Below are 26,148 nucleotides of genomic sequence, written 5' to 3'. Positions count from 1 at the left end.
TTGAAATGAAATCGCTAGATATTAGTGAGGAAAGCAGGATTTCTCTTGAGAATGTCAAGAGGCTTATCCAGAGAAACTTTAATGAAAACCCTCTAGCAAGGTGGGATAGGAACAAGATCGAAGTTACTCTAAAGCTCAAGGAAGAGTGCAAGTACGAGTATGTTCGATACAAATCTTTCCAGATGAACATGGAATAAAAGAAATATATGCTGATTATTATCAAGGAGCATATCGGTCATGGACTCATCGAACCTAGAATCTCTACCTACAGCAGCCCTGATTTTCTGGTAAGGAACCATGGTCAGATTAAGAGAGGTAAACTGAGGTTGGTAATTAACTATCAAGGCATTAATAAGATTATAGAGTTTGATGGGTATTACATTCCCAGTAGAGAACACTTAATTGATCGCATTAAAGGGGCAAAAGTGTTTTCCAAATTTGATTGCAAATCTGGGTTTTATCAGATTAAGATTGAGAATGAATCAAAGACCTTTACTGAATTCTCCACACCATAGGGACAATATATCTGGAATGCGCTTCCAATTGGTTTAGCTAATGCACCCCAAATATTTCAAAAAAAAAAATGGATAATCTTTTTAAATATTATTTTGAGTTCATGTTTGTCTATATTGATGACATACTAATTGAATCCAAAAATATGAAAGAACACATTAAACATCTTGAAATGTTTTCTAATACATTCTATAAAGCCACTATAGCTGTCAATAAAATTGAATTTCTAGGAATTCTTATTTACGTAACAAGGATTGAGTTATAGGAGCATATTGTGGAGAAAATCCACAATTTTTCAGACGTGCTCAAAGACAAGAAGCATTTGCAGAGCTTCTTGGGAGTTGTTAATTTTGCAGGTATCTTCATTAAGGATCTTGCAAGATACAGAAAGGATTTCTGACCACTCCTGAAAGAAACAGAGAGTTCAAAGTGGAAATGGGAAGAAATCCACACAAAAAGGATTCGTGAGCTGAAACAGATTTGCAGTAACCTGCCAAAGCTTGTTGTACCGCAGGACGAGGATGAATTGGTAATCTATACAGACGCCAATGATTACAGATGGGCAGCAGTGCTCATGAAGAAGACAACTATAGGGGAAAATCCTTGTAGATATACAAGAGGGTTGTTCTCAAAACAACAAGCCAAAGTTTGGCACATCAACGAGAAAGAATTCTTTGCGGTTTGGAAGGCTTTTAAAAAATGGTCTTTATTTTTACTTACTAAAGAATTTACTTTAAAAGTTGATGATACTAATGTAAAAGCTTTCTTAAAGAATAAATTAGAATAAAAAATAGAGAAATCTCGTATTATCAGATGGCAAGCTAAATGCAAAAATTATTGTTATAATATTATTTTATAAAATCTCATGAAAATATTCTTACAGATTTCCTAACGAGAGATGGAGGCATCTGAAGCAAACTCCATCATATTGAGACTCAGGCACCTCCGAGAAAAGCTCGAGGAGCTTCACAGAAAGTTCGAACAGCTAGCGGTTAATACCCAAGTTGCCGGACAAATTCATAGAGCCGATATAGACACTATCCAGGTCGCAATAAGGAGTTCCTTATTAGCATCCACCTTGCTATGGAACGACCTACGAGAACCAATTCGAAAGGCGTCACCTTCGGGGATGACTCACGAGTTGAGGGAGCATGACCTAAAACATGCCTTTAGAGTATAGGGCTCTAGACCAAAGCTATCGATTGCACAAGGCTATCACCAGACTCTGGTGAAACGACAACAATTGAGTCACAGGAAGTGTAAACTCCTAATGATTCAAGTCAACCCAACACCTCTATGAAATTAGCCTGGGAGATTAGCCTTAGGCCAATGACAGGAATCTCTAAGGTTAATACTAACGAGTTAATATCTTCTTCTGCTTGGCAGGACTAGCAGCGTATGTGGAAAAAATTAATTTCCCACAAAGGAGTAAACCCAGGCAAGCCATTATCGCAACATCCGAAAAATATAATAGGGTATGGATGTTAGAAGGGTCAAAACCAAAAGATGTTCGAGAATGGTATGATTTTGGAGCTCTTGCTTCAGTTGATACTATGTCACCAAGTTTTCCAAAAATCTCAAAACTTTCAGAGTGGATGAGTGGGGCGGTTTTTGATTCATGGCAAAATAACCCCCACCTAAAGAGAGGCGATGTTCTGGAGATAAAGTTCGTATCAGTTGCTCCAGAAACGGTTGGAAAGGGGTCTCATACAGCATTTCATTTCATGAAATTACAGAGGCCAGACATAGTGGCTTTCAACAAGATCAAAGCCGCCTCAGACGAAGCTCCCCTGGTATCGATTACTGAAGACAATATCTCTACTAGAAGAGGTTGGGGATTATAGGTCTGTCTCACCGAGATGGACAAAGTCAAGTATCCGTTCAAAATCTTCTCAAACAAAATGAATTGTTCGTTCATGTTAAATTCCATGACAGGAAAAAACACTCAGTTGGCAGAAAGCTATCACTAGACTCTGGTGAAACGACAACAATTGAGTCACAGGAAGTGCAAACTCCTAATGATTCAAGTCAACCCAACACCTCTATGAGATTAGCTTGGGAGATTAGCCTCAGGCCAATGACAGGAACCTCCAAGGTTAATATTAACGAGTTAATATCTTCTTCTGCTTGGCTGAACTACCAGCATATGTGGGAAAAATTAATTTCCTGCAAAGGAGTAAACCCAGGCAAGACCAATATCGAAACATCCAAGAAATATAATAGGGTATGGATGTTTGAAGGGTCAAAACTAGAAGATGTTCGAGAATGGTATGATTTTGGAGCTCCTGCTTTAGTTCATACTATGTCACCAAGTTTTCCAAAAATCTCAAAACTTTCGGAGTGGATTAGTGGGGCGGTTTTTGATTCATGGCAAAATAACCCCCACCTAAAGAGAGGCGATGCTCTGGAGATAAAGTTCATATCAGTTGCTCCAGAAACGACAGGAAAGGGGTCTCATACAGCATTTCATTTCATGAAATTACAAAGGCCAGACATGGTGGCTTTCAACAAGATCAAAGCCGCCTCAAGCGAAGCTCTCCTGGTATCGGCCATTACTGAAGGCAGTATCTCTACCAAAAGATCTTGGGGATTATGGATCTGTCTCACGGAGATGGACAAAGTCAAGTATCTGTTCAAAATCTTCTCAAACAAAGTGAATTGATCGTTCCTATAAAATTCCATGACAGGAAAAAGCATTGAGTTGGCAGAAAGCTTATTTGAGAAAAAGAGAATGTTAATCTGGGAAAAGAAGCTGCTAGCGACCGAGGCCATAAGAATGAAGACGTGCAACATGTTGCATGTTGGGCAATGACATAACCATTTGTGCCCCTGCTGCGAGAAGCAAGAAAAATCCCTGTTCAGGAAGATTCGGGTCACGAAAAACAAACCCGAACCGGACCAAGACAAGGGAAAAATTTTTACCACAAGAAGTAAAAATTAAATGATGTAAACAATCGAGAGGATAAGACTGTCGGTAGAAAAACGACAAAAGCCAACAATTAGCAAAGCAGGAAAGACAGCTGGAAGTCACATGGCCAACAAACCACAATGACCACTAGTTGGAAAAGACGAGGCAATGACAAACATAGGGACGTCATTCGAAAAAGCCAAGATGATGGCGGAATCAATGACGTCATCAAAAAACCAAGTTGGAATCCGAATTTGAAGTGCACGGATGCGTACAAATAAAGAGGTAGTGACGCAGAGGGGAACATCAGAAATCTTCTCCTACTCTGAAAGCATTAGAGTTCTGAGTCTTTTTCAATCTTTTGTAGTATTTTAATTTTCAGTTTATGGGGTTTCCCCAACAAGTCAAGTCCTCTACACCGTGCGAGGCTAAACAGTTGTCTCCTCAAACAGAGGAATAATATCTATGTAATATCCTCTATATTTCTTAAATAAAAGATAGGCTTCTATTCAACCTGTTTGTCCAAAATTCTATTAATTCCCTATATTGGAGTCCCTTTTACGTCCTAAGGAAGGAAACGAAATAGGGTTGTGCTGTTTTGTAACTAAAGGAGCCAAGTTCCTGCGAACATCTGCTCCGGTAGTGTGGTCGGAGGAAGTCCGTAAAACCGAGGTCTTGGAATACCTGAAAACAGAGAGGTCAAAAAGCAAAGTATGAAGTTATGGGGTCTTAATTTATTTCGGAAGCATATTAGGCCATTTTTAGAACAATAAAATGGACTATTAGCTAAAGAAGGGCAAAATGATCGTAAAATTAGCTGAAGGACCAAATCTAAGCAAAAGCAAAGATACAGGACTAAAACTAATATTGTCAATTTAAAGGACCAAAACGATTTTAGGACATAAATAGAGGACTATTCGAATCTTTCTCCTTTAAAATTTTTGAGAAAATTTCAGATCACAATATTCGACAGAGAGAGAATCCACAAGTCACAGTAGTAAATCACAAAGAATCACAATAGACTTTTAGTGATACTAAGGAACTCAGAACCAGATATTAAGAAACAATTTCAGTTCACAGTTCACAAAGAACCAGACAATATCAGATAGAGATAGGTGAACAAAAAATACTCCAGAAATTTCAAATCACACAAGGAAACAATAATGGCAGTTATCAAAGTCACAGCGGTTAGAAGATACACAGTATCAATAACAAATGAAAAAGGAGTAACCACAAGTCCGAGGCCTCTCCAGCCTAACTCCCAATCCAGATACCCGACGACCTCATGGGTACAGCCAGGTGGGAAATTAGGGGGATAAGCACCTCATGAAAAGATCGAAGAAAAATAATACGACAAAAAAATAAAGCAAAACATAAAGGTGGGATTTTGAGGAGTTACCACCACCAAGAGCGTTGGACGATCAAAGATGAGGTTCTGATACCACTGTAGAGTGGATATGACCAAGATAACCTAATCAACTATTACAATAATGGAGTACAAAACTCCTTAAGAATATTACAGATTTAAATGAATGATAACAATGAATAAAAGAATAACAAAAATAACAATTTTGTTGAAAGAACTCGGCTTAGATTAAGCCAGATCCAAACAAGGGAATATGGTCACAAAGCACCGACCCACGTTAACCCAGCAGAAAACTCGAAAATCAAACCACACAGTTCCGGTCACTTAGATCTTTTTATCACACGGTCAGAAAGACCCCCAACTCTCGAGTTCACGAAGAAATGTAAGAAAGCTTAGGAGATATTTCAGTGTCTTAGCAAAGGGGAAGAAAAACCCCTATTTGAAAGGTCGAGAGAAGAGATGAGAATGGAAGACCAGAGAGGCTTTCCTTAAAGCATCTGATTGGTTTAGGAAAGAGGCCATGGATTCCGGTAACAGAGAAGGAAAAAGAACACAGAGAGGATATGGTGAACAAGAAGCAGACGGCGCAAGAGAGAGGTGAGGAATGAGGATTAGGGTTAAGGTATATAAGTACCTAGGTAGTTGGGTCGGGTTATGGGTCAGTTCGTGGGCTGTCGAGTGGGCCGGGTTATGGGCTGCCATGTGGGCCTACTTAAATAAGGTCATTGGGCCACAAATATAACACTCTTGACAAAAAGTCTTCCAGCATATCTGGTATGAAATGAGAATAGATTAAAGGCCAATACCATTTTTTTATCTTTACTCTTCAGGGAATTACTCGTGTCTATCCTTTCTATAGATATTTACTCCAAATAGAACCTCATGGAAAACAAGGGAACAAAAAAAATACCTTAACTCCCCTTTCTCAGGCTCAAATAGCTTAAAGAACAGTAAAATGTCATCACTTTGATTATTAGGGAGAGGACTGGCACGCAAATCCTTAATCATAGTACAGAAATTGAATAAGACCAATGATGTAAAGAAAGGCCTTCAAAGCTCATTTACTACATACATTTGGAATTATCACCAATTACTTGTGCCCGCTCTACTTCTAAAAACAACTGCAGCCTATTATTAGGATTCTTACTTGATAACCTCTTTAAATGGCTGACCTACAATCATATAACAATCTGAAATTAGGGTGACCACCAGTCATACAATCATATGGCTGACATTCAAAATGTTAAGTGTCTTCAATTTAATGCCCATGTAAGTAATTCCGAAGTGGAAACAGTGTCGATCAAGATCAAAAGCAGAGCCAATTAACAAACTCTAATCACGCCTTCCACATATGTTTCTATCTGCAAGTTTTCTCTTTTTTTTTAATACTTATATATTTTTTGTTTTATAGACAGTTTATATAAATGGGATGACTATACAATCTTTCATTGAAATTTAATGTAATTATACATAAACTGTCTGTAGTTAGAAAAATTAAATTTAGTAACAATATCTTTTATTTTCATCTAATAATTTTATCCTTCTTCTAGTCAAAATTCATAGAATTTTCCTATTTATTAGTAAAAGATATTGGAATGGAAAACCATTTATTTGTGAATGACTTACTACTTATGGCAGGTCAAACAAATTTTTCCTAGCAAAACAACATTTATAAGGGTGTATATATACCTCCTCACATACATTAGCGTGCGTGAAGATGTATAAGAGTAGTTTAAATAGAAAAATTATTTGACCTCCAATAAATCGGTAATAAGCCAATCAAAGATAAATATGGATTTTCATTCAATTTTTTTTTGCTAATATCAGCACATTTGGTAAATTTTGACTAACGGCGAGAACTATTTGTTAGATGAAAATAAAATCAGAAGTACTAGATATAATTTTTCAAACCACATAGATCTATGTATAATTATACCAAACTTAAAGAAAAAGCGGTCTAATTATCCCTAAATTAATGCATATTTAATACTATATTGTAAAATATATTTGATTTGTGTTCAATGAATAACTTATTTTTCGAATTCTATAAATAATCTGATAATTTAACTTATATATTTACTAAAGTTATGATTAATAAATGATTCAGTATATTGTAATTATGTTGTTGTATACATTGAGATATAATACTACTTGTTCTTCTATTTTATTTTACATAAGTAACAAAATATTATTAGTATCTTAATTATTTAATAATCAGTTTGGTTTTATTTTTAGAAAATTATCTTTTAAATTACATATATTTATATATATTATTAAACAATTTTGTTATATAATTAATTCAGAACAAAAAACATTGGTAAGATAATCTTCTTTATAGTAATGAAAAATTCCAAGAAATACTGAATATTTTTATATGTTTTGTACTTTATTAATGAAATATGTAAATTACCAAGTTATGTATAAATATTTGCATAATTTAATTTGTATCTTTACACATCTTTGCTAACTAAACTAATCTATTTTGTATAATTAGCATAAGTAAGAAGTTTTTAAAATTTTATATTTTGTAATAATCGATTAGTAAATATATTTAAATATTATTATACATTCAATTTCATATTAATTGCCATTATACTTTCATAATTTATTAACTAGTTCTGATTAACAAAAATGTATATATATAAAAATACTTTTATGATTAAACATAAGGAAAATCTTTCTTTTGTTTGTGTAATATATTTTATAAATATTTTTAAATACATTAATGTTTAAAGTAATCTTCCCAATAAAAAATTTAAATTTTCTCAATGAATAACCTTGAGTAGAAAATCCAATGTGAACACAATTAGGAAAAACCGCATAATAATGTGGGAAAAGTGATAAAAAATATAATTAAGAAGCATAAAATGTTTACGGTGTAAGACTCCTCTAGGCGTGTCAATGGTTGATTAGGACTCCTCTTTGAGTGTCGTGTAACCAAGGGACCAAAAGTGTAAAGGCCCAACGACCACGTGTTTTGATTAAAATATCTAACAGAAAGGTGTAATGAAACCAACAGTGTTACTTGTCATAAGTTACAGGGACAAAGGTAAGAATTCCATAACCAATGGGACAAAAAGTAGAAAGACCCTAAATTACGATACAAAAAATATTATGTTTCTAACATAGTAATAGTGAAAAAAGAGTCAAAAGTACTACAACCTTAATTACATTATGTATATTTAAGGAATAATAGAATGCTAAATGGTTAAAATTACTAACTTACTGGACAAAACATGCTATTTTCCCAACACAGTATAAGTAACAACAAGAATAACAACAACAACTAAAACGTTAAATGGTTAAAACTACTAAAAAAGAACATGCTTCACAAGAAAAACAAAAGTGCACTCCCATAAGAGTAAATGATATTGGACACAGGCTAATCATGTTCAGAGGGGAAAAAATACAATTACATACATAAACAAGCAGATTTTGCAATAAGAAAAGTTCCATTTGATAGCTTAGTGAACTAATAAGGTTGATTTTTGTTATTGGTTCTTCCCTGACATAGAGGGAGATTAAATTTTTTATTGCAGTTGTTAGTTACAAATTCTATTACATTCAAGTATACATGACATGTGTATAAAATCCTTCCTTAGATGAAATTAATCACGTAATCTTTATATTAAGTTGTGTATGTATGTTATGGAATAAAAGCTACAACATGAATTGTAATAGAAAATTCAATCTGTATAAAAGGACACAACAATTGTTAAGATTATGAGAACCTAACTTCAATCAATTGGAATTACTTATACACCTTAAAAGTGTGAAATGGTTTAAGCTTCTGAACACAAAAACTTCTAACTTTGGCATGATCCACCAAATCAAAACATATATCCTTTCCAATCTGCCTCGCAAAATCTTCATTAGTCACAACCTAGAGATATCACCATCATTCTCTAATTAAAAATCTGCTTAAAATGGGGACAATGAAATAGTAAAATTGTTACTATGTAAAAGAACTGTCAATATAATTTACCTTTACAATGTACTTAGGGTTCGATTAATTATTGGACGAAAAATGTACTTAAGGACTAAAATTGAGAAAATTTTCAACTTATTGGATACAATTTGAGAAAATCATAATAAATGAGATTAAAATGAAAAGGCCCTAACATATGGGACCAAAAATGCAATTTTTCCTTGCTTCTCACAAGTTAGTCTTTTGGCAATATTTGGTCCCATCGTTTTCCAGATCACCATATTGCATTCCATAACTCCAAAAAATTTACAATTTGCATGCCAAGCCTTAATTCTATTAAATTTATTTCATAAAAAAATTAACAGTGTACCAAAATTGCAAAGAGGCTAATTTGTAGGACGTGAAATAAATATTTTCCTAAAAAGCATTAGTTAATGGCCTATTAAAAACATACTGTGTCAAATGAAGCTAATTAAGTATAAGCTTCTCAGACAATACAAAGCTAAAGAACATTTACAAATATAGATATGCAATTTTTTATGGATTAAATTCCATAACTTACTCAATACCACTGGTTTTATAGAGTTGGCCTTATGAAAGAAAAATAGTGTCCGTCGTGCACACCACCACTATGGACCAAAACACTGGAAAGAATGAAAATAGTCAGAATGAAAATGTAACATAAAGTTTTGCAAGTGTGAAGAATAAGAAAATTTAGAGATGTTGCAATTTGAATAAGAAAATAATCCCAATGCTCAATTTTCACTGGAACAAAGTTTTTGTCCTATATTTTTTGAATTTTGGCATTTTAGTTCTTTATCTTACTAGACTTGCAAAATAGGTCCTATCGCTTTCAGTTATTTTACAATTTTGGTCTATACAATGGGAGCCAAAGTCCAAATTAAAGAAAAAGCATGTGTGAGGAATATGTTTTTCTCTGCAACATTTACAAACTCCGGAGATTGAAGGAACAGAATTGAAAAAAATTACAAGTTTACATGACATAACTGCTATACTGGGAAAATAAATGACTAAATTGTCATAATGCAAAAGATATAGGATGAAAATTGCATTTAAGCTAAATAAACTACGAAGAAAGGATTTGCTATTACAGAAATTGCAGGTGTTAAAGCCACAACCAAAAAGACCATGGGGAGTACATAAGGGGATGAGAGCAAGCCTTATTATTCCAAGGCATAAAAAGAGAGAGAGGAGAAAATAAATCACAAGGGCCCCACAGGCCCACCCAACAAAATTAAAAGCCATACATGCAGTCTAAGGCTTTGGGATCATCCATTAACATTCAACTAGTACATAATAACAATTAATCGTGCTAGATAAAAAAAAATTGAACATCCCAAGAAATACAACGTGATATCCAATATCACGACAAACAATTATATGCTGAAAACAACCAGTTTAATATTTGCAATTTAAAAGGATGACAAAGTTTCATGCATCCAATGCACAGAAACCAACCAAATAAATGAAAGCAATTTAATTCTAGAAAAAATCTAATATTATCCAAAATTAAATCATAAAAAATAAATATCTTTATGAAAATATGTAGAAATTAGAAAATTCAATTTTTAGAAAAAAGCAGAAAAAAATGGCCCAGCCGTCGACCGCAGTGACAACAGTAGTCTAGCGGCCGCACAGCTTGCGCGCAGTACACTGCCGGTCGGCAGTGCACTACTACAGTACCACAAAAAATATTTTTTTATTTCTACACATTAAACTGAAAATAAAAGCAAGTATTTTACCAAAATATCAAGTTTTCTTAAAATACTTAAATCATCCAAAAAATTGAACAAGTTAATTTTCTCATATAACTATACAAGAATAGGCAAAATGATTCACATGTTTCGAAAGCAACAAAATCACATTATCATGCTTATTCACATAAAACCATAGCCCTTACATAGAACTGGACAATGATACCACTTGAAAGCAACAAAAAAGCGAGTGGATCGGCCCGAGAATCTGCAAGCGAAAGCGGTAAAGAAAAATTCACAAATTAAAAATCAAATTAAATAAAATCATGATTCCAAAGGGTGTACCCTTGGAGTTTCTGGGCATTCGATATAGTTAGTTAAATAAACAATAAACTAAAACAGGGCTTATAGTAAAATTAAAACTAGAAGATTCAAGAAACGTAAATCAAGGATTACCTTTGCTTGATTTATTTTGAACTTTCTTTCGTTGATTTGTTCATGCGAGAATTCAACGTAGAATCCCTCTAAAGACACATCTACACCACATCAGAATATGGGGTCCCTTAATTCAATTTGCTAGAAAAGAATAAGGGAGAAAAGATCACACCAAGTGTGTAGAAGAAGGGAGCGGCCAATTTGGAGCTCTAGGGTAGGAAATTAATCTTTGTGTTGTGTTATCTTATTTGTTATTCAAAATAACTAATATCTATACCTTGTACGAATGTACTAAAATATGTCTAGGTTCATTCTACAATCCAAAAGGTAATATATTCTTTATTCCAAATCACTGTAGTCACGTGCAACGAAGACTATATCTTGGATATGACGAGCGGTGGCCATGTCGGGAGGCATGGCCATCATAAGCTTTATCCAGTGCAATCAGACTTGGTAGCAAGGACGGTGGATTGCAAGAGAGGATTTGTCTTCTGTCAGTATATAACAGAGAGTCTCCTATGCACTCTAAGATGGTTTAGACTCTAAAAGTCTTTTGCCAAAGAGATTGATCGATCAGGGATAGGTTTCCTAAATCAGATCAATAGATGAAACACGCCACGAGTATCAAGTATAGTTGTCTAGTCAAAGATGGGAACCGACGGCCAATTCCATGCTCTAAACTAAGGCCGAAAGATCATTGACAATAGGTCGATACTCGTATGGATTCAGAGCATAATGTTATACCATGTTTCACCTAATCTCTAGAGTCATGACTGTTGCTAGACGGCCACCCATGGTCACAAGCTATTTCTAATTATGGGATAACTAGAGATAATTTATTAAAATTGATTTTTAATAATATTGATCACACACACCCAAGTCTAGCTGAAGGTGAACTTAAAGAGTCACACCCTACCACTATAATAGGATTGAATCAATTCAGAAGAGTCGGATTAATAAATTAATTTTTGAAGAAAATAAATGATTGAATCATTTATTTAGACCAATGCATTGGATGAATGGCATCGAATTTAATTAATTGGATTAATTATAATTTCAAGTTAGCCATTAAAATTAATTGGATTAATTTTATTGGGCTTCGTCCGATTTAGAAATTGAATTTATAAATTAAAAGAGAGATAATAAAAGGCTTGGATCGTTTACTTGGATTAAAGGATATTTTAATGTTGGGCTTATAAATTAAACTAAGTTTGATTTAAAATCCATAAGACGTGGTCTTGATTAAATTTAATTAGTCAAACCTGGTCCATTAAAATGAAAGCCTTAGGCCTTGGTTAGACCATGGCTAGGTTAACTCCTCCTTAGCTGTGGTGTGCACGAATTGGTGCCTTAAGGTGCATCGAAATCAGCCACTAGGTGGCTTACAAGTGTTAGATGATTGTTGGAGTCTTGCTAGGTCAAGACTCCTTGGTGTAGTGTGACTAGGTCACATATAAACGACTTAAAATCAACCTTAGCCATCTAAGAAGTTGCAGCACACCTCACCCATGAAATTTTACTCTGTCCCTCTCCAAAAGCTCTCTCATGATCTTAGTGATCGAAACAGAAACAAGGATCAAATGTTAATCAATAATGTTTTTTAGTCTTGTGCTTCTATGGTGGTTTTTTTAGCACGAAATCACCTCATCCTTTTAGTGGTTGTGTGTTATTCTTTGGAGGATCTCCGAATCGAGATCTTTCCATGGACGGATCCGAAAATGGAAGCAGAGAGGCATCAACGCTTGTAGCCAAATAAGAAAGACAACATGGGTAAATTCCATTTACTTTTATGCTTCTCGTTTTTCTTATATTTTTCTATGGTCTATGTTTTTTATTTTACACCGAACACTCGGTAAAAGATTAAGGGTACACCCCATTATTGGGATGTAATTATTTGCTTTAATCGTAATTATTTTATTTTTCACGCTTCCGCCTTGCTTCCCCGGCCGATGCACTCCCTTCAACATTAGGGACCATCAAGATTGACAAAGGCCTCCATTCTAATGAAATTACTATATAGGGCTTGCCCGGAGACTTTCTGAAGTCGTATTATTGAGAAGCTTATTGAAGAGATTGCACCATTATTTATTTTGCCTAAGTGCCCGAGGGTATCCAAGATACTTTTGTATTTACCGACAACAAGCATTCTTCACTAACAAAAGCACTACATTATCTGTTGGGACCACAGTCTGTCACTATTTCAATTTTGGTATATGCGGCCACTGCATACGGTAAATCATATTTTAGATCAAGGGTGTACGTAAAATCCTAGAACCTATCGAAATGTATAAGTATTGGCTCTCCCGCATCAAGTACAATTTTTGCTACCCAAAATCTTAACACTCATTCTCTATGAGACCTTGAGCCCCATATTAACTTGAACGTTGGAGAGCCATCATTGAAACCCATCTTGATTGGTCTTAACACTCTCTTGTTTTGCAGAATTTGGCACACCTCTGACAGCATATTTGTAGTATTAGGAGTAGTATAGACCTTAAACATTAAATATACTTATAGGAGATACCTTACTAAATGTTCTAGGTACAACAATATCGTATGTATATATATATATATATGCATATAATTTTGTATAAATCTATATATAGATGCACACTAACACACATATATTGCTATTTTATACAGTTATTTCTCTAACATATTTTATATTTATATCATATACAAATAGAGCAATGTGTATCCAATTTTGACATGAATAGATTATCCTTGTCATATATAATGTTGTTATTAGGGATAAGAACGTTACACAAATAATATACTTGAACCTAAAATAGAAAAAAAATTATCGATCATCCTCACTTATATATATATATATTTATATATATATAACTCCAATATAAGACATATTAGAGATCGAGGTAGAACATGCGGATGTCTATATATATATATATATATAAATTTGCTTATATGTGTATGGTATGTATTTTATATATTATACATGTGTATGTATAATAGATATAACATTGAGTATTAATATTTTTAAAAAAATTATATACATCCAAATATCTTTAAAATAATAATTAAGAGTGATCATTCCAAAAGTGAAAATTTATATAGTTCAACCAACATATAACATTCGCAAGTGTTGTAGGAATTATTTTTTATGGTTTCGGCACCATCACACGTAAAACAAAATTTAGGACTTATTTTGACAATGCCAATGTAGGGTGTAAACCCCCATGGTATCCTCTTTACACAAAGTAGAACCTTATCAACTATTATAGAGATCGGAGTACGTGAACTCCTTAATGGATACAGACCAATATTTCAGATCTTTAAGAATAACAACAATAGTAAAATAAATGATAAATAAAATATCAGAGTGTGTATGAAAATGGCTCAGGAAATGCCAGATCCAATCAATAGGGACATGGTCACAATGCACTGTACCCACAACAACAGAACCAAACCCACGGTTGCTCCTCAACACACAACAGAGCCTCAGATCGCAAAGATCAGTTTACAGTCACCACAGACCCACCACTCACGTTCACTTAGAACTTAGAGATTACAAGAATAAAACCAGATTTTCACTTTTCGTATTTTAGACAGAGGAGTCAGACTTCCCTTTATAGGGCTTAGAAAACAGAAGCGAAGGAAAGCTTGGGTGGGCACTTATCCCCAAGGTACACTCCCCCATAACTATTGATGATTTTCGTCCTATTTCATGTTGCAATGTACTATATAAAGTTATTGCAAAACTCATTGTCCAAAATTTAGTGTGGTATTGGACAAGATTATTAGTCCTTGCCAGGCTGCCGTTATCTCCGATCGGAGCATAGGGGACAACATTATGTTAGCGCAGGAGCTTTTCAGTGATTACAACCAGGCCCGGCTTCCACCGAGATTTCCATTTAAAGTTTATATTGGGAAGGCTTAAGATACTGTGGAGTGTGACTACTTGTTATTGGTTCTACAGTTAATTGGTTTTCCCGTGGCATTTAGCAGGTCGATCGAGGAGTGCGTCACATCACCCTTATTTTCGGTGGGAATGAATGGGAAACCACATGAATTCTTTGCGGGTGCTAGAGGACTTAGATAGGGCAATCCCCTCTCGCCATATCTTTTCGTACTCGTGATGGAAGTGTTGCATATGTGGTTTTTGCAGCTGATTGAGCAGGATTTCACATTCACATTCCATCGGAAATGTGAGGCATCACGTGTATTCCAGTTGGATTTTGCTGATGATTTATTGTTGTTTTGTGGTGCCAATATAGACTCTATTTGGGTCTTAAAAAATGAGCTGGATCGATTTGCTATATCGTCGGGGCTACGAGTCAATGTTGAGAAGAGTTATCTTATTATATCTTGGTCAGCCCAAGATGTGAAAGAACAGCTGTTAGCGGTGCTGGGGTTCCAGGAGGGTCGTCTCCCGATGAGGTATTTGGGTCTCCCTTTGATATCTTCTAGATTATCTATTTCTGACTGCCAACCATTATTGATAAAGATTTATGAACGTATTAATGGTTGGGAGGGGTTGGCACTATGAAGTCCCATTCCACCGTGTCATAAGCTTTCCGAATGTCCACTTTTAAGGCATACCTGGGTGGTAAACGGGACTGGTTTTATCCCCCCTCTCCTCTGTGGCTCAATTTGAAATTTTCATTTGTCTATCTTTTGGAAGGAAAATAATTTTTTCCTGTATTTTAATTTGCTGTGGACTGTTGCAGTTGGTTCTTTGTTACTTGAAAAATTATTGTTCTCTTCATTTGTTTGCGAAATGTGTGAAAGCCGAGCAGAAATATATGAAAACAGATGGTAGCAATTGGTGGCCTTTGTCAATTTTATATTGAAATTACAAAGTTGTTGGGTCAATTATGTCAACATGTTCCACAATTAGCATGGAAAACGTAAGTTTGCTGTTGTGTTAATTGAAATTGATTGTAAGTGCTGTAGTGTATAGAACAGACGAGTGTCCTTGATCATTTGCTGATCCTGCAGACAACTTTGAGTTTCCTTCTTCGCATTCAATCAAATCGCATAATGCGGGTGTGCCATAGATGAATTCCTGAATAATGACTGATCCAATTTGAAGGAATAGAGTATACTACATTTTCCGTCTTTGAATTTAGTTACATCAAATAATGGCTTGAAAACTTAATTTTACTACCCTTGGTTGGTTGTATTTTGATTCTATTTTCAGAAGTTTGAATACTGTTTCTTTCTTAAATTTCTCTTGATGTATTTATTCCTTGTTTGAATGCTCATTGTTTAATATCTTGTTAAGATTCTGTCAGTATACCTCATAGATATTCTTATAGAGAGTTCTGTAACAGCTGAGCTTGTTGTGGGCTAAATGGAGTAAGGATATAGATTAGGATTTTACTTAGATACAGTACAACTGGGTACTGTGACATAAAAATGAGACATTAGTGTCAAGCTTCTTATAGCTTGTTCTTTGCTAATTTTCCCCAAATGCGATGTTTGGATTCTTACTTCCAAAATTTAGAATCTGCCCTTTTTCTGTGAACAATGTTGCTTATACTTGAAAAATATTGGAACAAATACGATTGACCATATTTTTGTTGCAATGGATTCCCATATTGTGAATATAAATAATTGCATAGTTGAGTTAGTGTTCAAAGTTTCAGTGGATTTTTAAGTTTTCTGTTGCTGATTTTCAGGATTTGTTATTTATTAATAGGGACTTTGGTGCGACAGCTCTTTGTTTTTTTTCCCCTCTATTTGGATGTTACATTTTCTTGGAGCCTCTATTGCAGTTTCTCAAACCAATTGACATACCAGGAAGTGAATGAGGGCCACTTTAATGTTTTGCACTTGCAGAACTGGGATGTTCCATTAAGTTTATAAATTGATTCAGGAATTGTATATAATTGTCCTAGAACCTTGTGGTTGTCAATTTAAGAGAATAAGGACTTGGTTGTTTTCATTTTAATTTTATTCTAGCATTTTTAGGGTTGGAGATACTTTATCTAAGTGTTCCTATGAAAATTGAAATTTGATTGATCTAATTGTGGAAAAATCTTGGACTTTAGGGTAGAAATATAGATGTTTTCTATTGTTTGTGTTTCCATGCATGAGAAGCTGAAAACTTTGAAATGTTGTTGGTTTTGATGTATGTGAAAGGAACACTTTTTATACGATAGGGTTCTTTTAATATTTAAAATCAATATGTTGGACCAATTTTAAACCTTTTGTTCCACAGATGAGTATCATAGTGGTAAAAAGTTATTATTTTTAAGCAATTTGTGGATTATAATCATGTCCCACGATTGTCATCTCATTGATTATTAAAATTGGTACAACATCGATGAGGATTTTCATAGAAAGCCCACTCATTTGTTGCTGGGGGACAAAGAAGCAAATGGTGGTGAGGAATTAGTGTATATCATATGCACTGACTTTAATCTACATGCTCCGTGCGTTCGCTTAGAAGCATGAATTTAGTGAAAGTTTTGGCAAGTGCTCATGCTGCTTATAGAACATGCTATATGTGGATTAAGTACAAGCTTCAAAGTGCATAATTTGTTCTGGACATGCAAAGCTGTAACACATAAGTTATATATAATGTGCATACACACAGTGTACACATACCCATAAATATGCACTAACAAAATTTGCAATCTAAACATCGGTACGAATGCCCATCAAAATGTCTTGGTAGAACCAAATTAACCACTGACGTCCTTGATCTAGGTGGATATAACTTGTACAATTTGTGGCTTGAAGAGACAATTTGCAGCAAATGCTTTCAATGCTACATATTATTATTCCATTCCCACATCCAATTATTCCTTCTGAAATGTCAAATTCTAAATGGTTCTTGTGGCTTTCCATGCTTTCACCATGGAAACAGATGAAATCATACACATCCATTTTTAGAATCTTTGGTTTGGATGGGATTCAAACTCAGAACTAATTTTTTTAAGTCAAGATCGCAACAAAAACAAAAACCCATCTTTTCAACACAAAAATCTTGACAAACGCTTAACTCTTCAAGATGCTGAAGATGAAAATACACAATGGAATAAAACTGTAAGTGCTAAATGTTTTTTTCCCCATGTTTTTGCTGCTTTTTCAAGTGTATTTCTACCATGGCTCTCTTTGTTGTTGCTTTTGAGTAAAGTTTATCTTCATTTGATATGCCTTCAAATATCTAGACTTTTTGTTTACTCGAAATGATGCTAAGGGAATTAATGTTCTGATTGTCTAATGAAGTAGTGTGTTTTATGCAGTGTTATTGTGGAAGCTCTAAAGGTGGATAGCCTCCAGAAGCTTTGCTCATCTTTGGAACCAATACTTCGAAGAGTGGTAACTCTGAATTAGTTGCATAACACTCATCTTCACCATGGACACATTAAGTATGAACTTTATCTGCAAGTTTTGCTTTATTCATAAACTTTTCTTGAATAGGTTAGTGAAGAAGTTGAACGAGCTTTGGCTAAGCTGGGCCCTGCCAGACTCAACGGAAGGTTTGAGAATTTATTTCTTAACTTGAACATGAGTATTGCACTGCCTTTTTATTATGTGGAGACCTCCTTATTGTCACCTACTCAAGTTTGGTATAAGATTTTAAATCTTTGTGAGTACTTTCCAAAATTCTAATTATGTGGTCTTTGGAAAAGTAAAGTTCATTTGAGTTATGTTGCTAAAGGCTGCATCTTGGTCATGCTTTCTTGTATGCATTATTTACTACGAGATTGTGGGAAGTTTAGAGAGAAGACGCATGGAAAGCAGCATAAACTAAGCGTGAGGAGAACCTTTTTGAGTTATGACAACACAGAGCTTCTATGAGGAAATAGATTGCATGAGGATGTGCAGAATTGTTTACTTCTTTACCTAGAATGATGAATATGCTCTTGAATGAAAACCTTTCATATTTTAGAATGTCATATTCGGTAGCATAGTAATAGGTTGTGCTCTCCTCAATTGATACAGTAAAAAATTTCTTCTTGCAACGTCAAATTCCTATTTACTTGTATGTAAGTTATATGTTTTTGTTCCTATTTCCATTTTACAGTTTCTGGTTGTGCCTTTATTGTTACAGATTATAGTAAATTCTTTGCCAAACTTCTAAAGCACCATTCTTTATTTATGAATTGGTCATCTTTGCTCTCTGTTGTGATTTAGTAGCTCTAATATATGTTGTGTAATTATTTGTTATTCGTAAAAGCCTCCTTTTCAATGTTAAACTAACCTGTTTAGAAATTTATCTCATCTTTTTCAGAAAGTAAGACCATATGCCATGTACTTGTTAGAAATGCATATGTATCAACGGAAGTTCTTGGCCACATAATTGTGCCATCATCTCTGACGTCATTTCATCCGTTTCTTTCTCTGTTGTCTTTTTAAAAGAAGTTACCACAAAAATGGCGATAGATACTCATAGTTTGGATACTTTGCTGTTTATGTATCGCACATGCTTTGCAAAAGTCCTCCATGTGTTGCTCTTTTAGTATACTTTGCCTGCCATATATGGAGAAATTGAAATCCTTCTCTTGAAACCACATAACAATACATGCATCAACTGTCCACTTGTTGCATTTTCTTGATTACTTTTGTATATCTGTCAGTATTTTTCTCTACTATGTTGTATAGTTTAAGTTGCCTTGTTCGGATATTCCTAAGACTTTGAGAGTTCAGGTCATCGCCTAAACGACTCGAAGGTCCAGATGGGAGAAACTTGCAGCTTCACTTTAAATCCAGGCTTTCTCTTCCGCTGTTCACTGGAGGGAAAGTAGAGGGAGAGCAGGGTGCTGCTATTCATGTTGTGCTAATAGATGCTAACACAGGTCACGTTGTGACTTCTGGACCTGAATCTTCTATGAAGCTGGATGTTATTGTCTTGGAAGGTGACTTCAACAATGAAGATGAGGAAGGTTGGAGTCAGGAAGAGTTTGAAAGCCATGTTGTGAAAGAACGTGAAGGAAAGTGACCTCTTTTGACTGGGGACTTACAAGTCACACTAAAGGAAGGTGTTGGAACTCTAGGAGATCTCACATTTACTGATAATTCCAGCTGGATAAGGAGCAGGAAGTTCAGACTTGGTTTGAAAGTTGCATCAGGATTTTGTGAGGCCGTGCGCATACGGGAAGCAAAGACTGAAGCTTTTACCGTCAAAGATCACAGAGGGGAATGTATGTAATTCTAAAAGAAAATTTTTCAGTTCTCGGCCAAAACCCAAGCATATGAACATGTTGGTACCAATACAAATAAAATACACAGATGAACTTAGATGACATTTAGATAAATCAGGACTACAAGTTCAAACATGGCAATTAAAAAATAGATATGCAACAGTGAGATAGAGGGGCATATGATATCAAGATTGATATGTGGAATTAGTATGATATTACAAGTAGCAATCTGATGTGTGATTTCCAGATGTTAAGTTCAAGTCAACTATATGCACTTTTTTGTTATCACCATTGTTTATTTCAAGTATTTTAGAGGATTTTTGAAGATAGAGGAATCGAAAGAAAGATAAGAGACAGGGATTAAAGGAAAAGAGAGAGATTAAGAAAATGAATTTTTATTTATTTTTATTCTTTTTGGTATGTATTTGTGTGTGTGTGTGTGTTTTCCAAAGCATTTGTATGTTCCTTCAACCTTGTTTACATGTCTTCAGGCTGGGTTAGGCAGTGCATGCATTTTAGTTTCTTACCAGCTAGAAATATTTACTGAAGTGTTTTCAATTCTTACAGTGTACAAGAAACATTATCCACCTGCCTTGAATGATGAAGTATGGAGATTGGAGAAAATAGGGAAGGATGGATCATTCCACAAGCGGCTTAACAATGCAGGGATATTTACAGTGGAGGACTTCCTGCGGCTTGTGGTCAGGGATTCCCAAAAGCTGAGGACTGTAAGTATTTGTAAACTATCGTGGCATTTATAATATCTTTTGGTAATATGAGTCCCTCATATCTGGTATTGGCAGATCCTTGGAAGTGGTATGTCGAATAAGATGTGGGAGGCCCTCATAGAGCACGCCAAGACTTGTGTCCTGAGTGGGAAGCTTTATGTATATTACCCTGACGATACTAGAAATATGGGTGTCGTCTTTAACAATATCTATGAGCTAAGTGGCCTCATAGCTAATGATCAGTATTATCCAGCAGATTCTCTTTCTGAGAGCCAGAAGGTACGGCAGTATGCTTCTAAAATGAAATGCATGGCCTAAAGTATTTGGTTTCTTTTATGCAATTCATGAGCCTTCTGGATATGCTTAGATATAAACTTTTCCTAACATCTCTGGCTTGAAGTAAGGAAAAAAAGTTGTTATACCATATATTCATGCCTATTGTTTTGGTGCAAAAAACGGATATAAGATAAATGGATTCAGTTAGATTTTTCTTTGAGGGATCCATTTTGTTGTCAGGTGTGGTTCTTGAATCTTGATTATAGTTCTCTTCAATGTATTTTATTGGGTGTGCTCAAAATGAATTCTTGGCCAAGTATTTGATATATCTTTATATTAAAATAATTCTTGAAAGATGCAAATATATACATGTATGCATAATATTTTGATATGAAGATTTAAAGTATAATTATTTTTTGGGGAAACAGGAGATGTATTCTGAGGAATAAAACAAATGTTTGGTCTCATTTCATGTATCAGGGGGATGGAAGCATCCCCTGAACAAAACCAAACAAAGCTGAAGTTTTTTTTTGGATGTCTTGAGCTGAAAGGTACTTTTTAGCTCTTAAAGATGTACCTTCTCCTCTTCCGTTGACTTACATATGAGCCTGTTTATTTTATTCTTTCTTAGCTTCAAAATTTTGATGGGATCAAAATTGGAAGGTTGCTTGTAAACATGGGTTACATGCATCTACTGCATATTCTCCATAACTTTTAGTCCCCACGCTGGAAATTTCGTTTATATCTCCACCTGATTTACTTGTCTAATCATCTATGGCTGTCATCTTGGAAACTGTAATCACATTCTCCTCATATAAACCTCTGGCTGTATTATAACGCGTGTATTATATGTGTAGGTATATGTGGATGCCTGGGTGAAGAAAGCATATGATAATTGGAATCAAGTTGTGGAGTATGATGGGAAATCACTGTTAAATTTCAAGCAAACTAAGAAGTCAAGCGCTCTTCCTCTTGGGCCAGTCAATTATTCACATTCAGTAGAAAGTCAGCTTCCACCACAGAGACTGCCAGTATCAGTTCCTTCCGAGCCTTCATCAATTGATCAGAGCATGCTAATTGGCGGTGAGTGTCAGCTAACTGAAAGTAATTTTCTTTAACTCTGCTGAGAACTAAACTTGGCACTTCTGGACGATTGGATTACTAATGACCTTTCCAATTATGATTTGCTGCCGACTTGGTTTTTGAAATCAATCCAACTAAAAGCAAAAGGCCTGATATCTCAGTTCCATGTTTTTGCTATTTCCCTTAATAAGATTACATTGTTTATATGTTCTGATATTTTATCTTCCTATTGAACATGAATGCAATTGTGAAACAACTGAATAAAAAATGTTTGATTAACTAAATTAATTTCTTTCATGTTACACTTTTTACACCATACTTTTTCTTTTCTTTTACCTTATCGTTGTTGCTTTCATTGTCGCACATTCATATTGGTGTTGGCTTAGTTGCTTTTATGATATGAGGAAAAATTTCCTGCCTTTTGGTTGGCGTATCTATTCGCAGGTGTTCTGCGTAATTCACTATTAGCTATTATGCCCCCATGTCTTGATAATTCTTTACTAACTTGCTTTGCTGGAAACGGGTATTTAGTGACGTGGCCGATACTTCCTGAACCTTGTAGCATATTATTTTGTTTACCTAAAAACAGCCAAAAATAGCAAAACTAATGATTCATGTTCTGACTTTGCTGTCAATGTTGTGAATCACAGTATGGTCAATGGCACGCAAAGGCGCGAGAGGTGCACCCCTCGCGCCATTCACGGCCTATGGCGCTCGCCTTCACAATGGCGAGGCCATGGTGCGCGCCTGGGCGGCATTCAGGCTGTTGCCCAGGCGCGCTCGAGGCACACCTTTGTGAAAAAGGGCCTGGGAGGTGGGGTGGGCCCATCAAATAAAAAAAAAACCCTAATAATTAAGGGAAGTCCAGCAGAAATAAATAATCTGCATGCATGATGTTACTGAAGTAACCCAACGACTGTTCATCCTCCTGCCTCTTCTTCTTCCTGAATCCTGCCTCTTCTTCTTCCTCCTGCCTCTTCTTTTTCTCTTCCTGCCAGCTGCCGCTGCTGTTCCACTTCCACTGTTGAGCCTCTGCTGCGTGATTCTTTGTGGACCTCTGATTTTTTTTTCTCTCTGTTTAGAACTTTAGACTGTTACTTTTTTGATTTATTTAAATTTTAATTTCTGAAATTATGGAATTGTTTGTAGACTTGTAGTCTATGACTATGTTATTTACTTCTTTAATTAAGTATAAATGTAAATTAAAATATCAGTTTTTCATATGTTTTAATGATATAAGTATGCTAAGAAATTTCAGTTTCAGACTTTCAGTAATTCAACTATAAGGCTGTATGTATTGTTTAGTTTAGTATAAATACAATATATAAAATTACTAGTACTGCGCCATCCTTCGAAAAGGCGTGCCCCATGACTCCGGGAGCCCTTTGTGCCATTGTGCTCCGTGCGCCACTGACTGCTATGGTGAATCACATCCTTGTTTGTGCTTGCTTGGAGCCTCTAACTTTTGTTATTGTTCCATTCCTGAATTTGGATATTTAGATATTTTTAAGGGTAAATTACAGTTATCTCCCTTGAGGTTTGATATAATTACAAATACACCCGTTATTTGAAAAAATTACAAATGCCCCCCTCAAATAGAAAATAATTTTGTATCCCCTAGACGATGAAGTGTACATTACTATTTTACTCTTGTTGATTTTTTTTTAGAAAATAAAAAAACTCATTTGATAAAATGGAAAAAAGTCTTAGGGTGAGTAAAATAAATATTCCATAGGGAATATTAGTTTATTAAAGTATTTTAAAAGAATTCTGAAAAATATATAAAAGTTTAATTTATAATATAGAAGATCATTGGGTCAGTGCAACACAAAAATTAGATGGAAACCCAACGGAAGCCAACGGAATGGGCTTGTTGTTAGACGGACGTTAAAATAGGAAGATTTTTGTAATTTCTCAAACGAGGACGTACAGTAATTATGTCAAACCTTAGGAGAGGTGGCTATAATTTACCCATTTTTTTAATTTTGTCTTCTCAACTTTTTCTTTGTGGCTCTGCTAATTTTTAGACTTTCAATTGCTAACAGCTATTCATTGTTTGCAATAGTTGTTTTTTTGGTCCATGCTTTTTCCGCAACTCTTTGCTATTGAATTCTATGTGAAGACCAAGAAATTGGGAAGTCTAGAATTGTAGGTTGCTGGCTGAATCTTGTGAGATGGATGGAGGACTATTCTCCACTGGTTGCCCCCCCTCCCTGTCTGCTCTTTTAAGTTGGTGACTCTCTTGACTAGTAACTTGAATTTTGCCTTGAACACTCATTTTTAGGCCCAATCAACATGTGCATTATGATTGGTGCAGCAAAGTGCTGAGTGGTTAACATTTTATTCTGCCAAACCAGGTTTGGGTTATAATGGCAACATGACTGCCAGATACTCCACCCAGTCTCAGCTTATAAATTCGAGTTCATGCACCCAGTTTGAACCCGCCAGTTTTACTCAGCATGACCAACAGGTCAACCAGCCCAACCAAATTGATAGTGCTCCGTATGATAGTAGGGTTGGCCTTGCCCTTGGTCCCCCTCAATCATCATCATCATCCTCATTCCAAGCAAGCAATGCATCTCTTCAGCAAGCTAGCCTTAATCCTTTTGAAGACTGGTCCACTAACCGGGATAAGGGCGTAGATGACTTCTTGTCAGAGGATGAAATTCGTATGAGAAGTCATGAAATGCTTGAGAATGAAGATATGCAGCACTTGCTTAGGCTTTTCAGCATGGGAGGCCATGCCTCTGTTAATGTGCCTGAAGATGGGTACAACTTCCCTTCGTACATGCCGTCTCCGTCTCCTGGTTTCAGTTATGGTGAGGATCCAACCCGGTCTGGGAAGGCTGTTGCAGGTTGGCTTAAGATTAAGGCTGCAATGAGGTGGGGCATCTTTATCAGGAAGAAAGCTGCTGAAAGAAGGGCTCGCATTGTGGAGTTGGAGGATGAATAAATATTGTCAGAAAATAGAGTTCAGCATTGTTAACTACTACATTTGACAACTTCTGAAACTCTTGTTCAGTGCCAGTAGGACTCAGAGCTGCATGAGAATATATCATAATGTTTGGATTCATTTTTTGAGTGTTTTGTTGTGTTTTGTAAAGATAGAGAGAGAAAAACAAAGATAAATAAGTGTGTGTTAGAGATAGTATGTATGTTTGGATTTGTTTTTTAAGATAATTTAAAATAAGTATTGTATGTTTAATGTTGTGTTTGGGGAGACAAAAATTACTATTCATTGTCAATTCATAGTCAAATCATGTCTTTTTTATATATATTTATGTATATGTATGTGTATATATATACGTATGTATTTATGCTAAAACAGTTTAAAACACCTAGATAAGGTGTTTTTGAATGATGACAAACATTGTGTATGTTTTGACTCGTCCCGGAGATAACTTGAAAATGAAAACAAACATAGCATATGTATTCTCAGGAGTCTTGAAGACCTTTATTGCATGTTTCAAAATTCAATCATTTCATGTACAGTCACCCTGTACTGTAAGTTGCTTGCTTATAAGACGCCATATCAACTTGGTTATTGCTTTACTTTCTGTGTATGTATGGTGAACATGTATGTATTGATCTAAAATGATGACTTTGAATTGCTTTTCGTTTCTGTAGGATTTCCATGTCTAATTATGATAATTTCTTCCAAGTTTCGTGTATTCTGAATCTGATTATAACTTATTGTTCTATTGTATTGGTCTCTCTTTCTCTCTCTCTCGCCCCCCCCCCCCCCCTGATTATAACTTATTGTTCTATTGTATTGGTCTCTCTTTCTCTCTCTCTCGCCCCCCCCCCTCCCCACCCCAACCCCCACTTTTGATGGGATTTGTAATATACTCACCGCACAGCCACGTCACAAGACACGAAAATTTACTTTTGTGGCTTGTATTAAAGATGACATGTGCGCTGTTACGACTCTTTCTCACCAGGGATTATATCAATCAGTGTTATTTCTACATGCGAACGCGTAATGAGTTCTCTGCCCATTGTGATACTTTTACCGTGGAATTCTGGTTTGACTGTCCCTTATTCACACATGAATGTTGTCTGGTTTAAAACAATTTTTTG

At 35.3% G+C, this 26,148-nt stretch overlaps 1 pseudogene; it reads left to right on the top strand.

The window, feature by feature from the left end:
* The first annotated feature begins 19,491 nt into the window (after positions 1–19,491).
* LOC105178945 lies at positions 19,492–25,040 on the top strand (annotated as a pseudogene).
* Positions 25,041–26,148: the final 1,108 nt, after the last annotated feature.

This window comes from Sesamum indicum, unplaced genomic scaffold, assembly GCF_000512975.1.
Source record: "Sesamum indicum cultivar Zhongzhi No. 13 unplaced genomic scaffold, S_indicum_v1.0 scaffold00110, whole genome shotgun sequence".
Classification (NCBI taxonomy): domain Eukaryota; kingdom Viridiplantae; phylum Streptophyta; class Magnoliopsida; order Lamiales; family Pedaliaceae; genus Sesamum; species Sesamum indicum.
Note: the sequence above shows the minus strand (reverse complement) of the source record. Positions and strands in the feature narration are given on the sequence as shown.